Source organism: Rattus norvegicus, chromosome 5 (genome assembly GCF_021556685.1).
Source record: "Rattus norvegicus strain SHRSP/BbbUtx chromosome 5, alternate assembly SHRSP_T2T, whole genome shotgun sequence".
Taxonomy (NCBI): Eukaryota; Metazoa; Chordata; class Mammalia; order Rodentia; family Muridae; genus Rattus; species Rattus norvegicus.
Window position 1 is genome coordinate 59,581,833 of NC_141538.1, and position 7,211 is coordinate 59,589,043.

Consider the following 7,211-nt stretch of genomic DNA (forward strand, 5'->3'; position numbering starts at 1 on the left):
AGGATCCTGTGGACCTCAAAAGCAGTTTTATCAGTATGTGTAGCACAACAAAAATGAGGGTCCAGCTTTGATCCTAGCAATGACAGGACTCAGCTTTAAAGATAAGGACAATTGTTGGATATCAACAGGAGAGAATTGTGACTTGGGACAAAATGTATATTCATGTGAATAAAACCCTAGTATATAAGCATAAATTTAATATATATTTACTTTAACACGCTTTCTAATAGATATGTTCTTTATAAATGAATATCTTTCATCTTTTTTATGGGTTATTTTTTCATTTACTTACATTCCAAATGTTATCCCCTTTCTGGATTAGCAGTCCATAACGGCCGTATCCTATCACCCCTCTCCCTTCTTCTATGAGGGTGTTCTCCCACCCATCCAACCACCCCTTCCCAACTCCCCACCCCAACATTCCCCTACAATGGGTGAGTTGAATCTTGGCAGGACCAAGGGTTTTTCCTCTCAGTGGTGCCCAACAAGGCCATCCACTGCTACAAATGCAGCTGGAGCCAGGGGTCTTTTCTTGTGTACCCTTTGAATGGTGGTTTAGTCCTGAAGAGCTCTGGTAGGTTGATATTTTTGTTCTTATGGAGTAGCGAACCCCTTCAGCTTCTTGAATCCTTTCTCTAACTCTTCCAATGGTACCCTGTTCTCAGTTCAATGGTGAACTCCCAGAGTCCACATCTGTAGTTGTCAGGCTCTGACAGAGCCTCTCAGGAGACAGATATATCAAGCTCCTGTGAGCATGTACTTCTTGGCCTCAGCAATATTTTCTAGGTTTGGTGGCTGTTTATAAATGGGCTGGATGCCCAGTTCGTGCAGGATATGAATGGCATTCCTTCAGTTTCTGCTCCAAATTTTGTCTCCATATCTCTTTCTATGAATATTTCTGTTCCCCATTTTAAGGAGGACTGAAACATCCACAGTTTGATCATCCTTCTTGAGCTTCATGTGGTCTATGAATTGTATCTTGGGTAATCTAAGCTTTGGGGCTAATATCCACTTATCAGTGAGTGCATGCCATGTGTGTTCTTTTGTGATTGGGTTACCTCACCCAGGACGATATTTTCTAGTTTCATCCATTTGCTTGTAAATTTCATGAAGTCATTGTTTTTAATAGCTGAGTAGTACTCCATTGTGTAAACGTACAACATTTTCTGTATCCATTCCTCTGTTGAGAGACATCTGACTATTATAAATAAGGCTGCTATGAACATACTGGAGCATGTGTCCTTATTATATGTTGGACCAAATTTGAGTATGCCCAGAGGTGGTATAGTTGGGTCCTCAGGTAGTGCTATGTCCAATTGTCTGAGGAACCTCCAGTCTGATTTCCAAAGTGATTGTACACCTTGCAATCCCACCAACAATGGAGGAGCATTCCTCTTTTTCCACAACCTCGCCAGCATCTGTTGTCACCTGAATTTTTAACTTAGCCATTCTGAATGGTGTGAATGGAATCTCAGGTTTAATTTGGTTTGCATATCCCTTATGACTAAGGATATTGAACATTTCTTTGGGTGTTTCTCGGCCATTCAATAATCCTCAGTTGAGAATTCTTTGTTTAGCTCTGTAGCCCATATTTTAATAAGGTTCTCTCATTCTCTGGAGTCTTAATTTCTTGAGTTCTTTCTATATATTAGATATTAGCCTTCTATCAGATGTAGGATTGGTGAAGAACAACAATCTGTTGTTGCCTGTTGTCCTAAAGACAGGGTCCTTTGCATTACAGATGCTTTACAATTTTATGAGGTCCCATTATTCAATTCTTGATCTCAGCACATAAGCCATTTTCCCCAGAGCCCATGCGTTTGAGGCTCTTCCCCCCACCCCTTTTTCTTCTAACAGTTTGACCGTATCTGGTTTTATGGAAGCCCTTGATCCACTTGGACTTGAGCTTTCTACAGGGTGATAAGGATGGATCAATTTTCATTCTTCTGTACCCTGACCACTTACTAAACCAGCACCATTTGTTGAAAATTTATCTTATTTCCACTGGATGGTTTTAGCACCTTTGTCAAAGATCAAGTGACCATAGCCATGTGGGTTCATTTCTGGGTCTTCAATTCTATTCCATTTATCTTCCTGCCTGTCTCAGTACCAATACAATACAGTTTTTTAATCACTATTGCTCTGTAATACAGCTTGAAGTCAGGGATAGTGATTCTCCCAGAAACTCTTTTATTTTTGAGGATAGTTTTCATTATCCTGGGTTGTTTGTTATTCCAAATGAATTTGCAGTTTACTCTTTCTTACTCTCTGAGGAACTGAGTAGGAATTTTGATGGGGATTTCATTGAATCTGTAGATTGCTTTGGCAAGATGGCCATTTTTACAATATTAATCCTCCCAATCCATGAGCATAAAAGTTCCATCTTCTGAAATCTTCAGTTTCTTTCTTCAGAGATTTGACGTTCTTGTCATATAGATCTTTCACTTGCTTGGATAGAGTCACAACAAGTTATTTTATATTATTTGTGACTATTGTGAAGGATGTCATTTCCATAATTTCTTCCTCAGCCTGTTTATCCTTTGAGTAGTGGAAGGCTACTGATTTGTTTGAATTAATTTTATATCTAGCCGCTTCACTTTGCTGAAGTTTATTATCTGGTTTAGGAGTTCTCTGATGGAATTTTTGGACGTTACTATAAGTATACTATCATATTATCTGCAAATAGTGATCTTTTCACGTCTTCCTTTCCAATTTGTATCCCTTTCACCTCCTTTTGTTGTCTGATTGCTCTGGTTAGGACTTGAAGTACTATATGAATATTTAGAGAGAGTGGGCAGCCTTATCTAGTCCATGATTTTAGTGGGATTGCTTCAAGTTTTCTTCATTTAGTTTGATGTTGGCTACTGGTTTGCTGTATATTGCTTTTAATATTTTTAGCAATGGGCATTGAATTCCTGATCTTTCCAAGTCTTTTAACATGAAGAGGTGTTGAATTTTGTCAAATGTTTTCTCAGCATCAATGGGATCATCATGTTTTGTTTTTATTTTTGTTTATATAGTGGATTATGTTGATAGGTTTCCATATATTGAAACATCACTGCATCCCTGGGATGAAGCCTATTTGATCATGATGGATGATCGTTTTGATATGTTTTGTGTGAGAATTTTATTGAGCATTTTTCTGTGGATATTCATAAGGGAAATTTGGTCTGAAATTCTCTTTCTTTGTTGGGTCTTTGTGTGGTTTAGATATAAGCATAATTATGGCTTCATAGAATGAATTGGGTAGTGTTCCTTCTGTTTCTATTTGGTGGAATGATTTGGACAGTATTGGTATTAGGTCTTCCATCAAGGTCTGATAGAGTTCTGCACTAAACTCATCTCGTCCTGGGAATTTTTGTTTGAGAGACTTTTAATGACTGATTATTTCTTTAGGAGTTTTGAGGCTGTTTTGATGGTTTATCTGATCTTGATTTAACTTTGGTACCTAGTTTCTGTCTCGAAATTCTCCACTTTGTCCAGATTTTCCAGTTTTGTTGAATATATGCTTTTGTAGTATGATCTGATCATATTTTGAATTTTCTCATTTTCTATTGTTATGTCTCCATTTTCATTTCTGATTTTGTTAGTTCAGATACTGTATCTGTGCCCTCTTATTAGTCTGGCTACGGGTGTATCTATCTCCTTGATTTTCTCAAAGAACCAACTCCTTGTTTTGTTGATTCTTTGTATAGTGTTTGTTTGTTTGTTTGTTTCTATTTGGTTGATATCAGCCCTGAGATTATTTCCTGCTTTCTACTCCTCTTGGGTGTCTTTGCCTCTTTTTGTTCTAGAGCATTTAGGTGTGCTATCAAACTGCTATTGTATGCTTTCTCCAGTTTCTTTTTGGAGGCATTCACATCAATGAGTTTTCCTTTTAGCAGTGCTTCTAATGTGTCCCATAAGTTTGGGTATATTGTGCCTTCATTTTCATTAGATTCTAAAAGGCATTTAATTTCTTTCTCCATTTCATCCTTGACCAAGTTACAATAGAGTAGAACATTGAATATTGTGGGGAGCCAGCTTGCCTAAGACCCCAACATTGAGCTAATTAGGACAGAAAAAGAACAAATGAAAGTTCACCTAAAGGACAAGCTCAGTGGAAAAAAACCTAATGTTCTAGCTTAAGTGCCAATACCAAGCTGGTGGTCAGCGTTGCTCAATAACAAGACTTGCCAGAAGTGCTGAAATAAATCTGGTGGTCCTCACCTTTTGTTGGGAGCTAGCTTCATAAAGACCTAGAGCTCATGACCATTGCAAAAGAGCCAGCTTCCTACAGACCCCTACAGACCCAGGGCTTGTGACCTTTTGCTGAAAGCCAATTTCCTACAGATCCATGAATTGCGACCTTCGCTAGGGGCCAACTTCCTACCAGACCTAGGCCAGGATTGAGCCAACTACCTTTTTGGCTAGTACATCACTGTCTCCTGGTCCCCTGAAGACCTCCTCCCCCACCCCCCACCTTGCTACTGTATGTAACCAGAGCTTGCAAGCATTAAACTTGTCGCCTTGATCAGACTCTTCTCTTGGCATCCTTCTTCCTGTCTCTTGTTCCCCCATTCTCTTCCAGATACCCTATGAACCCTCATTGACTGTCCTGCAGGACAGGACAGAATGTTACATGTGTATGTTGGCTTTGTGTTGTATTTGTTCTTATTGAAGACCAACTTTTATCCATGGTGATCTGATAGAATGCATGGGATTATTTCAATCTTCATGTATTTGTTGAGGCCAGTTTTGTGACAAATTATATGGTCAAATTTGGAGAATGTGCCATGAGGTACAGAGAAGAAGGTATATTCTTTTGTTTTAGGATGAAATATTCTATAGATATCTGTTAAATCCATTTGGTTCATAATTTCTGTTACTTTCTGTGTGTCTCTGTTTACTTTCTGTTTCCATGTTACATCCATTGCAGAGAGTATGTTGTTGAAGTCTCCCACTATTATTGTGTGAGGTACGATGTATCCTTTGAGCATTAGTAAGGATTCTCTTATAAATGTAGGTATCCTTGCATTTGGAGCATAGATATTCAGGATTGAAAGTTCATCTGGGTGGATTTTTCCTTTGATGAATATAAAGGTCCTTCCTTATCTTTTTTTGACAACTTTTGGTTGAAAATCGATTTTATTTTATATTAAAATGGCTATTCCAGTTTGTACCTTGAAACCATTTGCTTGGAAAATTGTTTTCGGGCCTTTTATTCTGCAGTAGTATTTGTCTTTGTTATTGAGGTGTGTTTCCTGTAAACAGCAAAATGCTGGGTTCTCTTTAGGTACCCCATCTGTTAGTCTATATATTTTAAATAGGAAATAGAAAATTGGGCATTCTGCTATCTGAGGACCCAGCTATACCTCTCCTGGACATATACCCAAAAGATCCTCCAAAATAAAACAATGACACATGCTCTACTATGTTCATAGCAGCCTTATATATAGTAGCCAGAAGCTGGAAAAAACCCAGATGCCCTTCAACAGAAGAATGGATACAGAAAATGTGGTACATTTATACAATGTGTACATCTATACAATGGAGTACTACTCAGCTATCAAAAACAATGACTTTATGAAATTCATAGTCAAATGGAATGAACTACAAAATATCATCGTGAGTGAGGTAACCCAATCACATGGTATGCACTCACTGATAAGTGGATATTACCCAAAAGCTCGAAGTACCCAAGATGTAATCCTTGGACCTCAAGAAGAAGGTTGACCAAAATGAGGATTCTTCGCTCCCTTTTAAAAAGGGGAACAAAAATATCCATAGGAGGGGATATGGAGGCAAAGTTTAGAGCAGAGACTGAAGACATGCCCATTCAGAGACTGCCCCACATGTGGCATATATATATATATATATATATATATATATATATATATATATATATATATATATATATATATATATATATATATCGCCACCAAAGCTAGCTAAATGAAAGAAGCTAAGAAGTGCATATGCTGGCAGGGACCAGATACAGATCTCTCCTGAGAGACACAGCTAGAAAATGTCAAATACAGAGGCAAACACTAGTAACAAACCAGTGAACTGAGAATATGACCCCTGTTGAAGAAATTAGACAAAGGATTGAAAGAGATGAAGGGGCTTGCAACCCTTAAGAAAAACAATGCCAACCAACCAGAGCTTCTGGGAACTATACAGTATACAAAGACTATACATGGACTGACCCATGGCTCCAACTGCATATGTAGCACAGGATGTCCTTGTTGGGCACCAATGGAAGGAGAAGCCCTTGGTCCTGCCAAGGTTGGACCCCCAGTGTAAGGGAACTTCCAGGGGTGAGGTGGTAAGAGAGGTGGATGGGGAAGAGAACACCTTTATAGAAGAAGGCGAAGGGGTAGGGATAGGGGGCTTATGGACAGGAAACTGGGAAAGGGAATAACATTTGAAATGTAAATAAAGAAATATCCAGTAAAAATTTTTTAAAAAGGAAATTTAGTCCACTGATGTTAAAAGATATTAAGAAATGGTGATTGTTGTTTCTCGTTATTTTTTTTATTGTTAGAGGTGAAATTATGTTTGTGTGACTCTCTTTTTTGGGTTAGTTGAAATTAGATTATTTTCTTGCCTTTTCCAAGGTGTAGGATCCCTTCCTGTGTTGAAGTTTTCCATCTCTTATCCTTTGTAGGACTGGATTTGTGGAAAGATATTTTGTGAATTTGGCTTCATCATGGAATTTCTTGGTTTCTCCATATATGTTAATTGATAGTTTGGCTGGATATAATAGTCTGGGCTGCTATTTGTGTTCTCTTAGGGTCTGTATGACATCTGTCCAGGATCTTCTGACTTTCATGGTCTCTGGTGACAAGTCTGGTATAATTCTAATAGGTCTGCCCTTTTTCTCTTACTACTTTTAATATTCTTCCTTTGTTTTTTGCATTTGATGTTTTGACTATTATGTGATGGGAAGAATTTCTTTTCTGGTCCAATCTATTTGGAGTTCTGTGGGCTTCTTGTATGTTTTTAGGCATCTTTTTCTTTAGCTTAGGAATGTTTTATTCTATAATTTTGTTGAAGATGTTTACTGGCCCTTTAAGTTGGGGATCTTAGCTCTCTTCTGCATTTATTATCCTTAGGTTTGACCTTCTCATTGTTTCCTGGATTTCCTGGATATTTCGAGTTAGGAGATTTTTGCATTTTGTATTTTCTTTGACTGTTGTTCAATGTTTTCTATGATATCTTCGGCCCCT